Source organism: Thunnus albacares, chromosome 23 (assembly GCF_914725855.1).
Source record: "Thunnus albacares chromosome 23, fThuAlb1.1, whole genome shotgun sequence".
NCBI lineage: Eukaryota > Metazoa > Chordata > Actinopteri > Scombriformes > Scombridae > Thunnus > Thunnus albacares.
In genome coordinates this window covers 20,085,624-20,109,330 of record NC_058128.1, presented here as the reverse complement: position 1 = coordinate 20,109,330, position 23,707 = coordinate 20,085,624, and the positions used below count along the sequence as shown (strand labels likewise).

Sequence of the window (23,707 nt, the reverse complement as noted above, 5' to 3'; positions counted from 1 at the left end):
AGCACTCATGACAGTGCTACTTACACACGGACCGCAAACCAATGCACCCGTAAGTCGCACACAGCACTTATGACAATACAACTTACACACGGACCACAAACCAATGCACCCGTACGCCGCGCACAGCAGCAAAACACCAGCCGTCAACCAACCCGCTAAGCCACACTGTTATCGTCAACTTACAGACCTATCCTCGTTTTTAACCTCGACACACCCGATAAATTTTCCTTAACCTTTCGTCTAGCTAGCTGAGTTTTACATACATACACAACCATCTGTTTAAAACGAGAGTCTGGCACCGAGCAGCTGTTCTGCCCGTAGCTGTATGTCCATGGCCTACTTCTAAACCTAGCAACATACAACTTTTACCGAGCTGAATCCAACTCACTTGTGCCTCTTCCCGCAAACAGAATGCTTGGATGTAACTCACTAACTGAACTCTAATCGCTTCGAATCCATATCCCGGACGAGTCTCCCAAAATTATGTTACGGACTAGTCAAGTCTAGGGGATTCAGTATCAATGAACCAATACTAGTCCTAACCTGGAGGGTGTAGAAAAGGAGAAAACTAGGAAGAATACGGAGAAAGACGGACTGGTTTCCAGTGTTAGAGATAGACAGGCTGGAGGTGGGTTACCTTATCGGGTTGCCACGCCGACTAGCAGTGCAAGTCCCTCCGACTCGGCCTCGCCAGCTCTGGCGTTGCTCTCGTGAGCCGCGAGCTCCTTCTGGCGGTTCAGTTCAGGTTTTGGTGGTTGGGGGATGGGTCCCCGAAGACCGAAACTGGTTTTACTAAAGGGTCCGGGTGCAGGAAAGGTGTGAGGCTGTAATGTCTCGAACGCTTCTACAAAGGACGTCTCTCTGGGCTTTAACTCAACTCGTATCACTTTCAAAGGTTCGCGCTTTCCCAGCTGAGCTGCCTCACGTTACTCCAGTGGTTGCGCACGCACCTCACCGTGGCGTCCTTTTATCAGCCCGCAGCTTAACCACACCCCCTTGTTATCTTCTCAATGAAAACCAGTCCAGTTTAAGAAAGGGAAAGGAAGAAAGAGGAACTATAAACCCCGCCCCCTTTACTCCTAACAATATACTGTACACTATATACTATATGTGTGTGTGTGTGTGTGTGTGTGTGTGTGTGTGTATGCTGTGCATAAATGTCTTGCTGCAGTCTGGGACTAATATTTATTTGAACAAATATCAATGCCAATATTTACATCTAAAAAATACATATTTCTATAGATATAGATATCTTAATAATACAATACCAGATAGATATTCTTAATGTAGTGTTTAATATGTTTCATATATTTAATGTAGACACTGTCCCATCTGTACACAAGATGTTTTATTTTTTTAATTATTTAATTCTGTGCTGGGCATAAATGTACTGCTGCAGTCTAGGACATGGACTGCTCCATTATTAGAAAAAGTACAACAACAATTCCATGTACAATCCACAAATGGAATTCAGTAAGGCAAAAATGCTGCAAAACTGTGACAAATCAGTAGTTTGATCTGTCTTGATGGAGGAAACCTCAGTTGTGTCTCCAGCATTCAAATCGCCTACCAACTGACTCTTAATACAGTATCTCTAGATCCTAGAACCATGTATTCGTCACAAAGCATCACAGCATGGACGTTACAGTTCAGTGCATGCACTCGTACAAAGAATACACTATGACCAAAATAATTACAGACAAAATAGTTTAATAATCGACTTACTCAGACATGCAGTACAATAATTCTGGAGCACGAGTTCCACCTGGAACGTTCTGACAGCACACCAATTAGCTGTAGCATGGATGTATGCTAGAACCCGAAAAACAGATAAATTCCCCATGACAAGACATTAGCTAACTCCAAACAAACACAGCTCATGATATTTTAGCCAGTTAACCTTAGCTAACATAGCTAATGTTAGCTAACAAACAAAGACCACAAGAACATCAGCATTACTGTGCAGAACAAACAGCTAGGACCCTGAGCCGATCTGGCAAGCCAAGCCATTCTGGTATCTACACTGGCGCTAAAGTAAACAATCTTACAGCAAGGCATCTGTTATGACTTAAGCCAAGGCTACAAGGTCTCTGTTATGTTATGACTTGAGCCAAGGCTGTTGCCGAAACCAGTCTTCATCTGGACATGATGAGGAGATAATAAGGCATTGCTCACAAAACTTCCTTCAGAATTTGGGTAACATTTCAGTGTTAACTTCATGCATTGGAGTTATATATCCTATGGTCTTCTCAATCAATCAACTGTCAATAAATTATTTTTCTCAAGACATCGAAGGTCTCAAGGTATTTTTGAATTACCCACCTCCAAGATTTCCATCAGAAGTAACAGTGAGTTCACTTCACAGTGACTTAATCTTCAAACTACTATTACATAAATGCAACTTAAGAAAAATACTCTATATTCCATATGGTTGTTCCAGTTGTTTTTTACATATATGTCTTGTATACATAACATAAAAAATAAAGAAAAATGCAACAACTAAGAAATTACATTTCCCCATATTCCATCAACCCACAACCAGTAACATAACCCAAGAAACATTTCATACAATATCCATAATTCTGTCAACAACAACATCTTGTTTAAATTATATGTAATGTACATGTATTGCATCGATACTCTGATAAGCTCTGATAATTCTATGTTTCTGCTGTTTCTTGGAGCTGAGAAACACATTGATGTCTCTTCAGTAAAATGTTCATAAATATGTGGCTGTTGAGATAAAGTCAGATATTATTTAATATTATGGCTGTTATTATACATTCCTGAAAAGTTTATCCACTTGTAGTTTTATTCTTACTTGAGTAATTGTCAACTAAAAGAAAAATCCCACCATGCTGGTTAATATCAGTTTATGGTGCATAAACCATCCCATGAGTCATTTTGAGTCAAATTTACTTCTACTTCAAATTTCTGTCAGAAAGAATGAACCCTTGGCTGCGTGGCTGCTCACTAAGCTACAATTAGCTGAAATAGTGCAGGCTAGACTTTGTCTGCTGGTACAGAAATAGGATACAGCCTATTTTGACCTTTTGAACCATGTCTGCAAATATCAATACTCCTCAGTTCTTAAGGAACCATGCATGTAAAAGCTTGGGCAGAGTTTAAGAGAGTATTAGGGCCTTAATAAAGAGGGACAAATATTAATTTTTTATTGGGATAATGTGTTATTTAATTTGACTGAAATGTTATTATGTCTAACAAATCTATTCAATTAGAATCTTGTTGTAATCATTGGATGGTTCTTGAATATTCATGTTTATCTGTGTTTTCCTCATCATACCAAAAACAAATTTGAGTCCAACTGCAATTTCCTAAATGATTATTGCATTTTATTTATTTATTTTATTTTTTGCCTTTCTGTTTGCACAATGTTTTTTATCTGCATTTATTCATTTCCACATTTTTAGTGCTTATTGCTTTTGCATTATTTAATTAATGTGTATGCACTGTATTTGTATATATACATTATGGGAGCCAGCAGCCAATTAGCTTAGCATAAAGGCCGGGAATGGGGGTGAAGTTAACTTGGATCCTTCCAAAGGTAACAAAATTGGCCAGCCAGAACTTCTAAAGTGCATTAATTGACAGAGCCAGGCTAGCTGTTTCCCCCTGTTTCCATTCTTTATGCTAAGCTAAGCTAACCTTCTCCTGGCTCAAAATTCATATTGAAAGGACAGATAGAGTGGTATCGATCTTCTTATCTAACGCTTGACAAGAAAGTGAGTAAGTTCTTTTCCCAAAATGTCAAACTACTCGTTAAAGTAACTGTTAATTTTGGAACCTAATTTTTGTTTTGTCTTAGTCTTTTGACGAAAATGTATATTACTTTTCGTGAAATTTTAGTCTTTGGATTTGTTTGTTTTAGTCTAGTTTTTGTCAGTGACAATTTAGTCAAATTTTTATTTTATGTCTTCAAAGCATTTTGAGCATAGGTGTCAATTGAGGTATGGCAAGTATGGCAGCTGCCATACCTTGGAATGGTTTTTTTTTTGGTGTTGTTGTCTTTTTGGGGGTTTTTTTGTTTTGCTTTTTAATAGACTAAAAATAAGAAACTAATTTCACTTGTATTGCCTTAAAATTGATCATTTGCGCCCAACAAATCTTCCCTGGGTAAATAAAGATAAATGGATTTTTCACGAAATGTAATGATGTCACCACAACATCTGAAATGCAGTCAAGTGGGGCGGTGTTGCAACCTGTTGCTCCTGAGCAGCTGCCTAGCCAGGCGGTGAACACTACAACCAAGCCTACAGCAACATAATGAATGCTTTTCTTCCTGTTCTGTTTCTCTTTTTTCGAGGCATTTTGCGAGGCATTGCTCTGTCAACTTCCCTGGTTAAAAATAGAAAAATGGTAGAAAAATATCAGGTGCATTACAGCACCTGGCAGAAACACAGAGACAATGTGTAAACTGAACACAAGTACTTGAATTCACACTCCTTTCTCACAACAAACACACATCTAGCCGCCATTTTGGGGACACATGTAGGACAAGAGGACGTTGATCATATTCTTAATAATGGGAGGTTGTGGATGTAGGTTGTGCGGCAAGTGGTGGGCCAAGGCCATCTCCCAGGCATCCAGCAGACGAACATTCAGTCCTCTGAACATGGCCCTGAGCACCTTGTCACGCTGCAGTGAGTACCAGTCACTGTTGGTCAGCGACATATCAAGCGTCAAAGCTTTGAAGTTTGCAGTCCGGATGACAACCACCGTACCTGGAGCCCTGTCCAGCAGCCGCACCACCGCCCTGCGGATGCTCTGCAGCCGCCGGATGTACACCTCGATGGGGAAAGTGCTGAAGTGAGACCAGATGCCAAGAACGACAACAGTGTTAATGCCTCACACTAAGCTGTCTATTTCATTGGCAATGTAGCGCAGGTCATGGGTTGGGACATTGACAAAACGGATAGGGGGACCGTGGCACCGGTATGTCACCAAAATGTTGTTTGCATGGTCTAAGGCCATGAACGGTCCAACGTGCCTCAGGTTGTGCAGGTTAAACTCCTTGAGATCTAAAAGTATTAAAGAGGGAACACAATTAGGACACATTGATTATGTTCATACTGCAGCTTAAACTGTTGCCAGAGATTTCTGTTTATTAACTACCTGGTAGTGCTGCAGTGAGGTATTCAAACCACTGCCTGATGGTAGAGTCTCCATACAGGTGGACGGCCTTGCCTTTCAGACACTGACTAATGGCAGGGGACGTGCTGAACTGGCGGACTGGGGTGCCACCTAAGGCTTGCCACATATCCTGATAGTAATAGCCAGAGGGTCCAGATCTCACACTGCTGCTCATTACCTCTGGTTGACCTGAGAAGAAGTTAAGGCATTATAGCTGGCATTATTGTATATTTTTCCTATTGTCAACAAATCCCATTAAAAGACTGAAACCAACAAAGCGCTAGTAAAGGTAATGGTAGGTTGTTTGCAAATGTTTCTTTGCGATTGTTTTTACATTTAATTGTCTCTGGCACATTTAAGTTTGAATTATTGTTACAGGCAGAGGTTGAATTAGAGAAAATTCTGCTTTACCTTTAATTTTTGGCAACACGTTGACATTGGCTGATCCTGATGCCTTAATGGAGACTTTCATGTTGACACCACTGAAGAATAAAACATGCATAATAAATTATCCATATGTAGCAGACAGCTGTTTTCAGCAAAAAAAACATTGATAAACCAATTGTACATTTGCCTAGCACCTTATATATATATATATATATATATATATATATATATATATATATATAGACACTCTAAATAACTGCAAATGTTGCTCTGTATAAATTGCAAGTGTTTGCTGACAAGTACATCATGTGAACAAGGTTTAGAAATGTAATAACAAAACTGTTTTGTTTTTCTTCTCATGTAGAGACTAATGTATTTTGCTAAAATGGCCCAGTAAAAAGTGTAAAGCACATCTTTACATTTTTTAAAAGATCATATCCTAAATACATTGTAAAAATGTGAATTAGAATATAAATGAGTAACACTAAACAGTATTTTTCTTAATTTCATTTCTTTTCATTTATTTATTTATAAGGACAACACACATTAAACTAGAATATTTGCATTTTCTGAAGAAAATGCGTGTGAGAGCTTTTAGCTGCTACTGCTGCAAGCTGCTGCTCTAGCAGCATTTTTTTTTTTAAATCTTGTACAGCCACCCACAAATGAAATTGTATCAAATGCTACAGACTTGTTCAGCATCCCCAATTTTGCTGAATTTGTTTACCATGGAATATTACATTTAAGAGATATGAAAGTTAATTAGTATGGTGGTGAACTTGGAGAACTTGTGTACCAAGTTTAATTTTATTAAAGACAACAGAAATGTAGAAATACCATGTTGTGAAATTACAGTAGTGCCCCCTGTGGGTAGAATTGTATCAAATGTTACACACTTGTGCAGTGCGGCTGTATGTGCCACATTCCCAAATTTGGTTGCAATCCAATTTAGCATTGAAGAGTTACAGCCTGTTAAGGGCATCAGGTCATGCCTTTGAAAGTTTGGTAACCAATTACAAACAGTAAGTGATACCCAAAAACGAACTCATACATTTTGTTCAGGGTCATTTAAATACGGTATGTACCAAGTTTGGTGAAGATTAGATGAAATATGTGCCAAAGGAAGCAAAAGAAGTGTCTACCAAAAAATCAAAAATGGCCAAAAATCTTTCTGGGCGCAAATAGGCGTGGCTTATATTCGAGTCAGCTATTGGCTATTCGAGTCAGCTTCATCCAAGGAACACACGGCAAATATTGCCTCAAAGTTCATGAGTTAGTCAAAACATAAAACATGTAATAACTGACCACATGGTGGCACTATGGGTACCATGTTTTAATATGTTAAGCATTTCCACATGGCACACCTGTCCATGAAGTATGAATACTTCAGCATTCTTAGTTTTTGAGATATCAAATTCAAAATATTCCTCCCATAGACTTTCCATTATAATGTTTAATAAAAATGATATAAAATCACTGAAACATGTTACAATAAAGAAAAGTAACAGTTTACATCTCCTTAAGAAGATGTACGTTTTGACACTGAAACGAAGCTTGCATGACAAACAGTACAGAAGTAGAGAGAGGCCAAAAAACAGCAAAATAATAAAGAAAGAAAGCGAACATAACTGTGAGAGCTGGAGCTCTCACACCATGAACATAAACTAAAGCGAATCAGGGTGATTTTTTGATTTGTGTCATTTTAGATTGAAAACACCTTTAGATTTACCAGCTTACACACTCCTGAGATTTCCACCAAGGAGATACATATGTATTTATTAGAAGTCAAAGAAAATGCCAGTCCCGTTTCTCTGTCCCTTCACCTTTTAAAGAGCATTTCCTCCTTGGCCTTGAGGTTTTGATTGAATCCTCCTGTGGAGTGGCTGATCCTGGCATCACAGCTCAGATTCTTTGGCTTGTAGCAGAACCACGGCTCGCCTGTATTGATGTCAGTGTAGTTGCACAGTGGCTGCTGGGTCGGACGCAGGCAGACATTACAGGTGGTAGTTTCAGAGACTGAGCCTGAGTGGAAGACACTCTTGAAATAAACTCTATCCGGCTGTTCTCTGGTTAACCTTTGCAGCACCATGACAGCCTCACTGGGGTGAACCAGTGTCACCTGATAGGACATGAGAACCACAGTTCAAATTTCAGTCCCATTACTTGAAACTGTCATAGCAGTAAAGACAAATAAAGTGAACACTACTTAAAGTTGCACATTTCGTTTCAGGTGTAAACCAGATTGATCTCCAGATACCCATGTCCGGAGAACTAACCATTCACTAACCCCTCCCCCAAGCAGCGATTGTCCAATCATAAGCCCCTTTCACACATGCAGTCTGTCCCTGTTTAGGAACATTTCCTGCATGGCGTCATGTGTTAATGGGAGCAGGGATCAATATTCTGGGAAATCTGAACTGCAAGCACATAAAGGGTTACGTCCATCTGATGAAAGATGCTTTCACATGGAGGTTATTTACATAACCCCGGTTCTCTGAGTAATATGAGTGAGATGTCTCACTATGGGATGCATGCCTCGCTGCAGACCTCAGAAGCATTAATCTCATTACGCCAATCCTGATTGGCTGGTGAACATGTTCGTCCGCACCAGGTAGTGCCACCTACCTTAAATAGCTGCTGCAGACGACACAGTCTCATTCAAGATAAGCACCTCTTCTCACTCACCCAAGCAAGAAGGGTTGTCTGGTGAGACATCTCACTCATATTAGTCGGAGAACCGGGGTTATGTAAATAACCTAAAGTTCTCTGTCATAATATTCGTTTCGATGTCTCACTATGGGATGTGGTAGCTCCCGTATTGCCAGACAAGCTTATCTAGTGTCCACCAACCCACAGGGAGAGCCGCTCTGTTCCAGCTAGGACTCCAGAACCGCGCGTGCTACACATGGGGCGGAGACGTCCAGCATATAGACAAAAGTGAGAGGCGAAGACCAGCTCGCCGCAGCACATATATCCTGAACAGAAACTCCCCTGAATAAGGCCCAGGTTGTGGCCATGAGTAGCCACGAGTAGAGTGCGCTCGCAGACCCGCTGGTGGCTGCAGACCCTGACTCGTATAAGCCAAAGCAATCACCTCCACCACCCAGTGGGAGAGGCGTTGCTTAGTAACAGGTTTTCCTTTATGAGGATTAGCCCAGGAGACAAACAGCTGATCGCTCTTCCTGAAACCCCCAGTCCTATCCATGTAAGTGTGCACCGCACAAACCGGACATAACACACGCCACCGCTGCTCTCCAGGAGGGGCAGCAAAAGCCACAAGGTCGATAGGAGAACATGAACTAACCACCTTGGGCACAAAGGTGGGGTTTGGCCTCAGAGTCATCCTTACATCACCCGGGGCGAACTGAGCAGACAAGGGATGCACCGAAAGCGCATGGATGTCGCTAACTCGTTTAGCCGAAGCCAGCGGCAGTAGCAACATTGTCTTGAAGGACAGGTGTTTCAGGTCCGCTTCCTCCAGTGGTTCAAACAGAGGACCCTTAAGCCCCTCCAGAACCGCAGCTAAATCCCACGGAGGCAACAACGGTCAAGAGACGGGGAGAAGCCTGCGCGCTCCCTTCATAAAACGGCAAACCAGCGGGTGTTGGCTCGCTGTTCATCCCCCAAATCCGACATGACAGGCGGCGATGGCTGCCAAATACACTTTAAACAAGAATGACAATATCACTCCCATCGACACTGAAAAGAAATGTGTCCCTCTGTGAGACACCATTCCTCAAACACTCTCCACCTACAGCCATACAGAGACCTAGTGGAGGAGGCTCTAGCGTTTTGGATAGTGGCAATCACTGTCTGTGGGCCCCCCCCCACAGCGGTCAGATTGAACCACTCACGGGCCAGGCCCACAGCACGAGGCGCTCTGTGTGTGGGTGAAACACCGTCCCCCCTCCCTGCGACAGCAGATCCCTGCGCGGCGGGAGTTGCCAAGGCTAAGCGCGCAGCAACCGATAAATCTCCACTAGCCAATGCATCGCAGGCCAGTGCGGAGCTATCAGAAACAGCGCGTGGCCATGTTCCCTCACTCTGGACAGAGTGGGGGGTATCAGAGCCAGTGGAGGGAACGCGTAAAGAAGCTCGTGCGGCCAGGCGTGCGCTAGTGCGTCTACGCCCAGGAGAGCATCCATGCTGCGCAGGGAGAAGAACAGCGCACACTGCGCGTTTCCTCTTGACGCGAACAGATCCATCGCAGCACGCCCCTGGACAGCAGGTCTGCACCCATGTTCAGGGCCCCCGGAACGTGCGTCGCTCTCAGGGAGAGGAGACGCTCACTGCTCCAGAGGATCAGTTTGCATGCCAGCGTGTGTAACTGACGGGAGCGCAACCCCCCTTGACGATTGATATACGCCATTGTCGTCGTATTGTCCGTCCTCACCAAGACATGGTGACCGGCGAGAGACAGGAGGAAGCTCCAGAAAATTTATGTGAGACTGTTGGAGACCAGCGCTCCAACATCCTCTCACAGACCGGCCCTCGTGTATTCTGCCCCAGCCTGACAGACTCGCATCTGTAGTGACCACTTTCCTGGACAGGACGGAGCCCATGGGCCTCCCCCGGGTCAGGAAAGACGGGGCTCGCCAGTGACACAGCACTTTGACGCACTCTAATGTGACCAACACTCTCTGAGTGCCGTGACGCCCGGGATCTAGCCTGAGGGAAGCCACCCAATACTGGAAATCCCTCATGTGGAGGCGGCCAAGATGGACTATGAGAATGGCAGACGCCATCAGCCCGAGTAATCGAAGACATAATCTGAATTGAACAGATCTGTGTGGACGAAAAAATGCAAGGCACGTCCTGAGAGGCGAGCTGTGAAAGACACTGATATCCCAGAAAGATTACACTCTGTGCCGGAGACAGCACGCTCTTCTCCGCATTTACCACGAAACCCAAGTCGGATAGATGTCGTATGAGAGTACGAGTGTGCGCCCTGGCTTCCTGCTCCGATTGTGCTAACAGCAGCCAATCGTCCAGGTACGTGGCCAGGCAGATGCCTTGCCACCTCAGCGGGGCTATTGCCTGACTCTCCCTGAGCCTGGGAATGCACTATGCCAGAGAATCGAGGGGGAACGACGGCAAATTGAAGCCTGTATCCCTGCGAAATCGTTCTTAGCACCCAGGATGAGGCTGCCAGCGCGGCCCATCTCTCTCGTCTGAGCGAGAGAGGAGACACACTCTGCAGCCCAACTTCCACCATGAGAGGCTCCTGCCACGGTCTTGCGGTGGCCTCTCGCGGTGGGTTTCGACCACTGCCCCCGAGCGGCACTGCGCCAGCCGGCAATGCAGTGGCGGGGGGCTTGTGACCCCTACCCCGCGGAAAGCCGCAGCTTTTTGCGGGGGAGGGACAGCAGGTGTTGCCACCGCACTGTTTATTTTGATCATTGTTTTGGCTTTGTTTATGTGCTGCGCCCTCTGCCTTTGGCCCGGATGCGTCAGCGGGACACTTTTTATTTCCTTTAGGAAAACGTGTGTGTGTGCGTGCTTTGAGACATGAAAGAGGGGCAACAACTGAACCCTCTGCAGCGTAGTCTCCTTTCCTCCCGGCCCGCTCCGACACTGTCCGCGGCAACTGAGAGTCAGGTGTGTGGGAGGGCCCCTGAAAGCACACATGAAAGCCGAACAGGTGGAGCTGGAGAACAGGGAACATCCAGCTGCATCACCGGTGGAGAGAGGTGCTGTCAAGCCGCTCTCTTCCTCTTCCTGGCCTGCAGGCTGGCAGCTTGAGCGGGTCGTGCCGGCGGAGCTGCAGCCGGAGCCAGGGCTTTTCTGGGCCAGCTGGTCCCGGCCTCCTGTCTGGGTGACAGAGAAGGGGCTGGCTGAGGTTTCGGCTGTTTAGGGATTTTAAACTGTGGAACCTGGGAAGCAGCCTGAGCGAAGGTTTTTCGCTGCACAGGTGGAGAGGGAACCGGGGCCTTCCGAGGGAGGCAAAGCTGGAGAGCTTCATCCTCCTTCTTCTTGGCTTCACACTGCTGCTGCATCGAAGCTAGCGCAGAGCTGAAGATACCCTCAGGGACGATGGGCATGTCCAGGACCATTGTTCCCATCGCTCTTCCCGTGGCCTGGACCACACAGCGTTGGATACGGAGACACAGGTCGGTAATAACCGGTATCTCCTCCCACGTAGCTGGGTCCTGTGTCCGCGCAAAATCCTCGCATATCTCCGCCTGGTATGCCGTGAGCAGATTGAGCGCTCTGGCCGAAAGCGCTGCCGCCTTCTCAGTCAGGGCTGACTGAAACCGGTCAGACTTAGACGGCAGTGCAGGGCTCCTGGAGGACCTCGTTGACAGCCGGGGATGAAGGTGGGCAGCAAGAGAACCTCCATCGTAGGCATACGGAGCAGACCCCGGCTCTCCATCACCTCACAGTCAAGGGACGAGGCACCAGGTATCAAGCTCCTGCTGCTGTGAGGGCGGTCCTTCCATGAATGCGCGACCTCATCCAGCAGCTCTGGAAAGACGGGGGGGGGGGGTTGCTTTGTCGCACTCTTGGCCAAGAGCAACTTCTTCTCGGGATCTGGTGGTCTCCGCTACGACAGCAGGCCAGGGGATGGCCAGTCGGTCTGCAGCACATTTGCACACGTCCAGCAAGTCCGAGCTGGGGAGAGGAGAAGCTGGTATGCTACTCTCATCTCCATCCCGAAAGGCAGCGGAGATCCCGGGCTGCACAGGAGTGATGAAAATGTCGTTGTCCTCTTCATCCTCTGATATGAGGATATCCGAGGCGTCATCTTCATCTTCTCCATAGTCCAATTCCAGGACATCCTCCTCAGGCGGGGGAACCAGAGCCATGTCCAGCTGTGAGCCCCAGCTGGCATTAGCTACCGGTGTCACCTCCGCAGTGACTTCCCTCTCTCCCTCGCTTTGAGCCAGGTGGGCGCCGGCAGGAAGGTAGGGGTCGAGTTCAGACAGACTAGCTTGGCATACTAGCCGTCTGCGGAGACTTTTGATGGTGAACACAGCGCAGTGTTGACACGAGCAGGGAACATCGATAGCTAGCCTAACATGTTCCAGCCCTAGGCAGCTTGAACAGACCTGGTGTGTGTCCTTGCTTGAAATCTTATTTCCGCAGCGACAGGGACGGGCCCCGGAGTCTCCGACACTTCTGGTGTGAGGAATTGTAGCCTCCATTCCTCATGAGCTGGTGTGCTGGCAAGGAGTCAAGGCAGCTAGCTGCTGTGCTAACTGTGCAGAAGTCGAGGGATTAGCTGGAATGCTAATACTCGACAAGCTCAAGCTGCCATGGTGAGGAGCCGAGAAACGATGACCAAGCCATGGAGGGCAAGGAAAACACCGAATCTGATCTGGTGTGATCGGAGAGAGAAGCAAATCTAAAGCTAGCTAGCACCCGGTGACAGAAGCTAAATAAGATCCGTCTGTGGACAGTTAAGCTACCTAGCTCCTGACGCAAGATATGCTCCGAATGAGAAGAGGTGTTTGAAAGAGACTGTGTTGTCCGCAGCAGCGATTTAAGGTAGGTGGCACTACCTGGTGCGGACGAACACGTTCACCAGCCAATCAGGATTGGCGTAATGAGATTAATGCTTCTGAGGTCTGCTGCGAGGCATGAGAAAAGAAACAAACCAAGTGAAAAATGGCACAAGGAACTGACACCTGAAGAGCTTAAAATGATGGAAGAGAAAGAAAGAGAAGGATGAGATTAATACAAAAAAGGCAACAAAATGGACAGTTAATATACTGAGCGATTTCTCTACCAAAAACAAAAGAACACTGATTACTCTGCAGTTATGCTTAATGACACCTTACCTCAATTTTATGCCTCAGTTCAGGCTGTCAGTGAGTAAAGTGTGGCAAGTTGTCATGACAACAGTAAGCTCTTCCTTCACAACCTTTCGATTTTTAGTGCAAAGCTTTCACCAAAAATTTGCGAATGCTTTTATTTTATATTGTTGGCAAATGACCATGGTATAAGTGGGATACTCAACTTATAAGTGTGCATTTAACAGTTTTAAGGCATTACGCCTCCACATTGTGCCTTAAAACCGTTTAATGCACACCTAGTCATTGATTATCCCTTATGTAATTCATATCAGTTGGTCCAGAGTATGGCACAACATCAAGCTGGCATACAGAAATCCTAATCCCAATCGTCAAATGATATATATAATTTTAATGAGGACGCACCTAAAAAGGCTTACTAGGGTCTCATTAAATCATTCTCATAAATGCTCAAATTTCCCTGAACTCAAGGTACACAGGTATGATGTGGAAGTGCACAAAGGCTGACAGATTTTGGCAGTCAATGACATCTGCCCAAACAAGTATTGTCAATAAAAATGTCCTTTCTCCTGTTTGTTAGATGACAACACAGGTTTAGATCCATCTGTTTCCCATTGCTGTATTATGTTAGTTGGTTAATATTAATAGTAACCACTCACTGGAAGAAATCTATTTCTCAATATGTCAATGGTATTTATTACTCTTGGACATACTAAGTTTAAAATTTCCACTGCCACATTAAATGATGCCAAACGGGATAATACTTTTCTAGATAGTGCTAGAGACCAGATCAAATCTTTGATTGCTGAATTGGTTTAACACTTCTCAATCCTATGCTAGCAATCGAATCTGGACTATGGTAGAGTGGTTATCTTGATTTTGATAAGAATGATTGACAGCATACAAATAATCCAACCACTGTATGAAATAAAGGACCCACTGTTTTGAAAATTACTAAGTATATTAAGTAGTATTATTGCAAACTGCATATGTGCTGTGTGAGAACAATAAGTTGACAGGCCTAGCAACAGTAACTGAGGGGGGTGGGGCTTAGCTAACAGTAAATTAGAAGATTGACACAATCACATTTAACATCGTTAAATAGTATAGGTTTTTAGCATCACCTCAACCTGTGCGCTTCCCTCCCAGAGTAAAGAAAATACAGCAGAGTAGGAGCCATTGAGATGATCCAGCACTTGTCCAGCCACACCTGCACCAAGTGCTCGGTTGTGCAGACGGGCAAGTAAGACGTCTCCCCCAGACTTCTTAGGACGGCCCTTGAAGTCATACATTTTGATCAGAACTTCCAGCTGATCCCCTACATGCCACTGTCGTCCACCCTTCTCTGGGAGAATAGTGAAGATGCTGTGGGCAGGATCGGTGGTCTGCTCCAGGGAAAGAGGATCTGGCAGGGATGGAGTTTCAGGCCAAGCAATGGAGTCTAATAGGAGGCGTTCCTCCAGAGCATCTTCAGGGGACAGTGGCTGGAAGCTGCAGAAGCGGTGTTGTAGGTGAGGTCTTGGAGCAGGGAAGGTGGTGATCGCTTTATGCTGAAAGTGGCAGGGGAGTCAAGAGAGTGATGTGACAAAGATATGTAAACAAATTTATAATGTAAGACAAATAAACTAAATAAAACAAAAGGAAGATTTTTCCTGCCCCATATCAGAAAATCACTGAATATTTTTAGGGGTTGATGAAAGAAGTTGATCAGTATTTGATCAACTTCTTTCATCAACGATAATGGCAACATGAAAAAGGGTAAAGAAGGAAAACTAAAGTCAGAATATCCTTACAGTCCATTTTAGTAATTACTGTAGCAATAATTTAAATATTACTTTTCATATTGCTTGTCTACAGTTACACAGGTTGATGAATTTAAGGTGCGCTATTTATCAGAGAGCATTTTTCCTCCTTTTTTAAAAAAAATAATTCTTGATGAATTTTCGAATGAGGACAATGTTACAATTTGATAATGATGTTAATATTTAACACAACTTAAGTGTTGATACTAGTTATTCAGGTGGAACCTAAAGTACTTTTGTGTTTCCTCTTCATATAAATCTCAAAAGTGAAGGTACAAATATAATGTTAAATTGGTCTAATACTGGTACAATACTCTTTCTATGCATTGGGTTTTCATTGAGGAATTATTTGTTTCCACTCCAGGATGTTGCAAAACAAAACAAACATTTCTGCACTGAACTCATGAAAAGACCTAGCCCAACAATGAATTGATCCTACTGACAAGTATTGTCTGTGTAGCAAAGGCCTGATATATGTGGATTGTTCCTCTGTGCCATAGAGCTCAATTGTTGCCCAGAAACGATTAAAAACACATCAGTGAGCCAAACTGTGCACTGGGTGACATTTTATTAAAATTTACATGGGCATTGTTGTTTATTTTGAGTCAATCCCACATACACTGTTCTACTGTCATAAATACCCAGTAGAGCAGCAAATCTATAATTATCTATGGTTGAGAATAGTCCCCAACAAATTTTCAACTGATTGACTAACATTGGCTAAAAACTACAGTAGCCAACTGTTTCAATAAATTACTTGGCTTTTAAAGAAAATGAAACAATAGTAGTTTTTCAATCGGCTGGGTTCTTATGCTTTAGCCACCATGATGATCCATGGTTCCACTACACCCTCGCAGCAGGGCCTAGCTGTGCCACTTTGGTCCTGCATACTACCATGGCGGCAACCCCCACCAACAGAGCCATGTCATCAGCACCTGACTGGCTCAAACGTTTGTTGTTATATGCCAGCACCGATAGAGAAGGGCATTTAAGAGTCACAGCATCAGCCTTAGCTCAACATGACTACCCTCCATGAAGGAAAAAAAGCAGTTCATATTTTTTTTTACCTGTTTAGGGAATGTATTGAGAGATGGACTAACACATTGTTGGTTTTGGTCTTTTCAAGGGATTTACTGATGATAAGAAAAATATAGATGAAAATAGTAATAAAATTAAAATATATACACGTATAATTATTTGAGGGAGTGTCTGCTGTCAGCCAAATGCATGATTGTTAGCAAAAGAACCATTTTCCTCAAATTGCATTTGTTTAGAAATATTGATGAAGGACTTTACTGTTATCCAAAGCCACACTGCATATGAAAACAATATCCTGAAATCTGACTATTTCAAACGGGGTCCACCCTTCAAGCAGTCCCACTCAAGACCTAATTCTCACCTCCAGAAAGTCCATGCAAAGCAAAAAGATAAAGACAAACACAGCCAGGAAAAGGAAGATGGCACCATACTTCAGACAGCAAAAGCTGACCACTGTTTCTCTACAAGCTCTGGCCTTCATGATTGATGATCAGTCTTCATCTGTGGCTGTAAAACAAAGAAACAGTGTTAATTGACACCTGAATGATCTCTATGCAAAATGTGGTATGTTTGCCTTTTAGTCATTTCTACTAAACTTAATCCAGTCACCCAGGACATTCCTCTGATTGATCAACCATCAACCGAGGCCATAACCAAAGTCAGCAGCGTCACTCCCCTTGCAGTTTAACATGAGGATTCATCCACAGGTGGCCCCAGGCCCGGACTGGCAATCGGGAGCACTGGGACTTTTCCCGGTGGCCTGGCCTGCTAAATGGCACCGCAGGCCACAGATTTTTTCATTTATTTATTTTTTGACCCTGAACGCAACACTGCCCTGCGCACTGTGACAGCCAGGCGGTAGAAGAAGAGAGAGAGAGAGACTAGCTGACAGTTACACGTTTAGTTTGGCAGCAAGTGCATTTATTGCAGCTAAATGACTTAGCCGCAAGATGGACGGTGGAAAAAAGAGGAAGGGTGGAGCAAAGAGGGAAAGAGAGAAAAAAAGAAAGGTAAATAAACATGCTAGCTGGCTAACATAGCTAATGTTACTGATGCGTCATCATCATACCCTGTCAATGTTAAAGCTGGCAAGAAACTGGATGATCAATAATAAAAGTAGTAGTTCCCTTTCTAATGTCTTCAAAAACATTGATGGCATAATTGGCATATCTAGTCTAAATAATGTGGTCAATATTATTTGAAAATTCATTTGTTTTGGTGAAAATTTCAGCCAGTGAGTTAATACTTTGAGCTCATAATTTAAATTTAGAGACAACACAATGTCTTCTGTCACACTATTCAGGCTAATGTAATTGGTTGAAACTTAAATATCTATGTTATATAATGTTTGTGTTTGTTAAAGGGCGATTTTACCTTTGATGGGTAGCATATATCAGTAAACTGAGTCGGGTATTGTGCTCTTGCTTTGTTCTTTGAATAGATGGAGAGAGTTGTTAACTGTATTATATTGGTACATTAGACGATATGCAGTGCTGTGCTATTGCTTTTTTTTTTTTTGAAGGTGGAGAGAGCACCATTGGTGCCACACTACTGCAGAGCAACCTGCAGTTACAAGACATGTTAGAAAAATCAAATGTATACAGTTTAGGGTAATTTTATGAAAAAAATAGTTTTAAACAGGTGTACTCAAACTTCTGATGGGTATACATCAGTAAACTGACTAGGGTATTGCACTCTTGCTCTGTTCTTTGAATAGGTGGAGAGAGTGGTTAACTATTATAATGGTACATTAAAAATATAGCATGCTCTTGTTTTTTTTTCTTTTTGAAGGTGAAGAGTGTAGCATTGGTGCTACAGTAGTAGTATTACTGTTGTCTCCCTTCTAAATGATATGCACCTTTGGTTTTATTTGAGGTTCATAACAGTACATTGTACTAAGCAGTTGTTGGTTCATTAGTTTGTTATTCACATGCACAAAAATTCAACAGAATGCGGGAAATCAAGTCTTTGTAACTAAAATTTTCCTAGTGGGGACCCTCCAGCTACTGGCTGGATAAGCCCCTGCTTTCGACCAGCAGCAGAGGGAGGAGGACAGGAGGAATGCCTGATTTTTATTTTTTTCAAGGGAAATATTGAATTTATATAGTAAATTTGCTGATGGAAACAATAGAAACTGTAGAACTGCTGTAGAAACAATATTTTGTCATATTTAAAATGTAAATCTATTCTAATCCAGTTCTGAATATATTCTTTTTTAAAATAATAATTCACAAACCCCCAATTCTTTAGTAATGAAAAAGAACCAATAAGAGTATTGATAAATACTTGTATTTCTTCCTCCTGGAGGTTCATTCATTCCACTAATGCGGTCAGCAAAGCAACACATCAGATCATTATCAGATCATTTTAACACCCGCTGACATAAACATGATGAAAACTGTTGGTTACATCACCTTTAGATGCTGAAAATAAGCTGAATCAAGCTGTCGAGTGAAAGTGAAATTAACCAGCAGCTTCAACCAGGAAACCAACCAGAAGAGGAACAAACATGTAACACACAGCAGGAGGTTTTTAAGGTTTGCTGATTCACAAACAGTCTCAACTCTCTGTATTCATGTTTAACCTGAAGTGTTCTTTAAAGAAATCTGATCACAGAACAGCAGCTCTGAATTAATACCTCTAAAAAGGTAGGAAGAGGAGAGGACAGACAGGTGTACCACGGCCGGGGAACCACACACCCACTGGTAGAGTGCTGGGAGTATCCTACCTGTGAAAAGGGATAAAAAAATAAACCATAACCAATAATTCAAATAAAACACAATGCTATCAAACCATACCACTATCAACAGTGACAGGACTCCCAGTACACAGACCACACCTGTGAATAACTGCTATGAATCATAGCAAAACAATACAAAAATAACCATAAGAGCACTGTTACAAATTAGGTGCAACATAAAGATGAATTTGCAATAGTCTAGATAAATATATTATGTACCTTGTACCAGGTATCTTTTTTTACAGCTTTTCATCCTACAATAAAAGTTGAAGCAGACCCACTTAATTATTATTCAATTATAAATACAAAATCTCATTGTGTTTGCACACACATATATATATATATATACCAGTTTGTTTCCACATGTCATCAAGAGTTTATATATATATATATATATGGCAGAGAGGACTTTCTGTGATTTCTCATAAAATAAAAGCCGTTTTATTTCTTTAAGCTCTTCCTGTTTAGAAAAGACAAACCTGAAAGTGTTCTTTTCTTCTAAATGTTATGATTTTATGTTAAATGCAAAGAATTAATAACAGATAATAAATAATCTTGTACATATATATTTACTAAGATCAGCTAGTTCATAGTTCTGACATTATATTGCCAATGAATAGTTTGCTGCAAAGAGCTTAACCTTATTCTTTTAGTAAGGTTGTGAGCGTGACTTGTCTTGTTAAGTAAAGCACAATCATGAGCTGTTTGAGGTGATTCGTGGCATGTTTGTCTATTCATGCCCTCTGGATCCATTGTGAGATTTACACATGCCTAAATGTTGAAAATCCATTATAAGCTGGTCAAATTGCCAAATAATTATTGTGCCATCCATTTTATCCTGTGTTTTGTCTTCAGCTTTAAAGGAAGATTGACATTTTATCGCTGGCCGGGCCATTACCACATCTTGTCCGTGGCGGTCCTCCACCAGGATTCACTGCACCAACAATGTATTCTCGTGCAGTTGGTGGCATTTCCTCAATAAAGCCTGTCTTGGAAGACATCGTTGATACAGACCTCTATGAGAAGGTTAAAAAGGTAAATACATTATAATATACACTCAGTAGCCAGTTTATTAGATCTACCTCACTAAAACTAATGTAGTCTAATCCAACAGTCCTTCAATAAATTCTACCTTCATGAAGGTTTTAATGTTCAATTTTTGTTGAAACTGTTTTAGAGAGGTGTTGATTCAACTGCATGATCATTTATGATAACCAAAACACTTCTCAGTATAGGTCAATCCAGTTCTACAACACCAAAACCTGCAGACTCCAAAATGATCATACAGTTGAATCAACTTCTTCCTAAAACAGTTAAAACTGTGAGGTGTTGTTTTCTAGCAGTAAAACACTTGTCAAAGGGAAGCTGTAGATTTATCACACATACTGTTTGTATTCTTGGTTGCTCAACTATGCTTTTGTTTATTGTTTCTCTCTTTCTATTGTGTGGTGCTTTTAGGTGTCCGAATGTACGTCTTTGGATGACCTGATAAATACCACTGAACCACTGCAAGATTACCTGGCAAATGCTGGGTGTCTGAGGCCACTGAAATGCATTAAAGACAGAGATCTGCTGGTTCAAGATATTGTCGTGTTTCAGGTGGTCCAGAGTCTGCAGGGCATTTGAAAGGTTTGTGTAACACTATTGTTCAGAAACCAAATAAGTAAAATTTTTGTTACATGGATGATAAGTGATATTTTCTACCATTTCCTCTGCACAAATACAAGAACGAAACATTTGAACATGTACTGTATGTTCTTAATTAAAAGCCACTTTATATCTGTATAAACTAGGCCTACAAGTGTCATGTAAGAATAACAATGAAAAACAACTCAGGCAGTAAGCAACTTATTACTATCTGTAAAGTATCCTGTAAAATAAGCTATTTGCACACATTACAACTATATTTTCACCATTGAGACTTATTACACATACAAAAACATTTTAAACACAACAATAAATTCAGTGTAGTTTTTCTCCTGGTTTTCTAGCTTTTATTCTACGTTGGTGAAGCAAGTCATCCCTTTCCCCCCGCAAGCCTAACAATATATGATTATCAAGCCAATTTGAAACAGACATTTTTGTCTTCATATGTGTCTCTTTTTTATAGATTTAGGGAGGGGCTGACGACCATTGGTGCTCTGACTGCAATCAAAGTGCATTCAGACAGTTTTAAACCCTTAATGTATCATGAACTATCCCCACTCATTGCTGATTTAATGGATCACCTTTTCCACATCCAGCTGTCTACAGTGGGAAGCAACAAGAGAGGGGCAGAGGAACGTGTTGTTCCATTCTGGAGGGATTACCTGCAGGATGTTAAAGGTAAATATTACTGCTAGATACGGCACTGCCTAAGTCATGTTTACAAAGTGTACAAATATTGGGCTAGGAGAAAAGACTTGCACTACTACTGTATCATTATTGTGAGAGGATGCATCAAAATGATTTGGGTTTTTACCTAAACTTTGCTTTAGCTCCACCATCTGGCCAATTTGTCAACTTCCGCTTCCATATTTGGCCTCTATTCCCTTCTTTCCTTTTTGTTTTTTTTTCCATTTATTGTTTCTTTTTATGTCTTACTCATCTTCCCTTCTTCTGTCTTCTTTACTCTTTGCTTCCTTTCTTTTTACAGTCCCCTATAGAGTTGACTGTCTGTCCATTATATACATTTTAAATAATTTTATATGCTATCTTTATAGTTCTATTAACTTTTTCTTGTTTTTTTCTTTCACTCCTTCTCTCCCCACATACTTTTCATCTGTCACTTTCCTTTCTGTCTTTTGGAGCTTTCTATATGGTACTTTTAACTTTCTGGTATAATTGCTGTAAATTCTCATTGCTCTCTTTGGTGTTTTCTTGCTTGTTTTTCTGTGTGTTAGTGAAAGTGGGATTTCAGGGAGAGTATGAACTTTGCATTAGGTAACACACAGGCTTTTGGTAGAGAATAATGTGGGAAACGTATGTTTGTTTAAAGTACCCTGTTGATGATGTTTCAGTTAGACAGGCTTAATATGTCAGACTATGAACATGCAAGCTTCTTTTTTTCTTTTTTTTTGTTGAAAGATTAGCCATTTGCAGAAAATATCTTGCATTTGATGCAAACTGTTACAGGTTGAAAAAAACCTTTACCTTTTTCAGTGATAAGCCAGGACTTTAGTTTTTTTTCTGTCAGATTCCTTTTTCGATCAACTAAAACTTTGAATATATCTGACTAGAACTGAGTAGTTGGGAGATTATTTTTATTTATTTTTGTTTTTTTAGGAAAATTTCAAATGTTAGTTACATTATTCAGTCTGTTGTGAGGCAAATTGTTTAGCGCTTTGCATAAAAGCACTATATAAATGCATTTATCTGACACAAAACAACCCACAGTGTTCTAGTGCTTAAGCAGCTTTGTTACTGTTCACTAAGAAAATTTACCAGGCCTAAAAATAATTGTATGCCATGGTTACCATCATCACTCACTGGATCTACTGTCTCTCGAATTCTGTTCATAACTTTGATTAACATTAAAGTCATTTACAGAAACAACAATAATAACAACATACATGCACACACAATAAATTAAAATGACAGTGCACCTTTTACATTATTAATATACACTTTATAACATCAATATGTACACTTTAATACAAAAGCTAGAATGGATTCCTTACAATAGAAAAGATGTGTCATTTAATTCCATGCTCTAAATGGCCATTGTTTTTGTTTTTTTAACAAGGGAATATGCAATACAATTAAAGCTGGCTTGTCCCAGTCATTAAGCATGATTGAACAGTCTTTACCTATTAAATGGCTGATATTACTACACTCTACTTCACATATTTGAACATAAAATCACCCAATAATAACACCCAATTGCATAGCCTACTCACAGCAACCTACCTACAGCAAAGGAGATTAGAACCTCCCCCTGCATGATATGATACTTCAATATCGATCTAGATTACTACAATGTGCTACGATGCCAAGTGGCTCATACCAGCTTACACATAGTTGATGCAACCCAGTCTATCTTTTTATGGTGATAGCTTTAGTCATTATTACTGATATTGGTCAGTGAAATTTCAGCACAATGCCTTACTTCCTAGGAAGGAGCAGCTACTAGATAGCTAGCTACTGGCTTGCCATTCAGTCTCATATCCTTCACTCTGTAACATTATCTGAGTCTAGCAGCTATTATAGTATTATTATCTAGCATTAGCTTTATTGCTACTCAGCTAGCTAGTTACTACAAACGAAACGTCTAACGTCTCACACAGAATGGCATTTAATGTTAACATAAGACGTCACACCTCTAGCTTTCTTTTCGCCTCATCTTTTCACTGTTTTCTTCCTTGCGCACCTGAAGGTTTGGACCTTTTCATTATGAAATAAAATGTGGATATCTGCCTCTTGACATCTCTTCACGGACTTGGGCTGTGATGGGCATCAAATAGTATCCCACACTCTCTTTCAATGCGCATCGTACAGGTGCAGGACAGGTGAAAAATTATGAGGAACAGGGGTGCAGAGTGTATTACTTTCTTTATCATACGTATCATATGAAAATGTCAACAAAATGTATTATGTCAACATTTCAACAAAACGTATTACATCAACATTTCCAAAATCCGTATCATCTCAACATTTCTGAAGTGACGTAGTTCGCATATGATCTATATGAGTTGATCCTTCCTATATGAGGAGGGGCAGATGGATGGTTAGTAAGTTTGTTGGCAGCAAGTTGGAAATCAGCTGAGAGAACGGTTCGAGACCACCTCGAAACATGCGCTTCCCGTTTCAACCGACTAAAGCGGGTGTTTTTAGCGAGACGTCAGGACATTTGCAGC

General features: G+C 41.9%; 1 pseudogene; it reads right to left on the bottom strand.

Moving 5' to 3' along the window:
• Positions 1-2,928: 2,928 nt before the first annotated feature.
• Positions 2,929-23,390, bottom strand: LOC122975049 (annotated as a pseudogene).
• Positions 23,391-23,707: the final 317 nt, after the last annotated feature.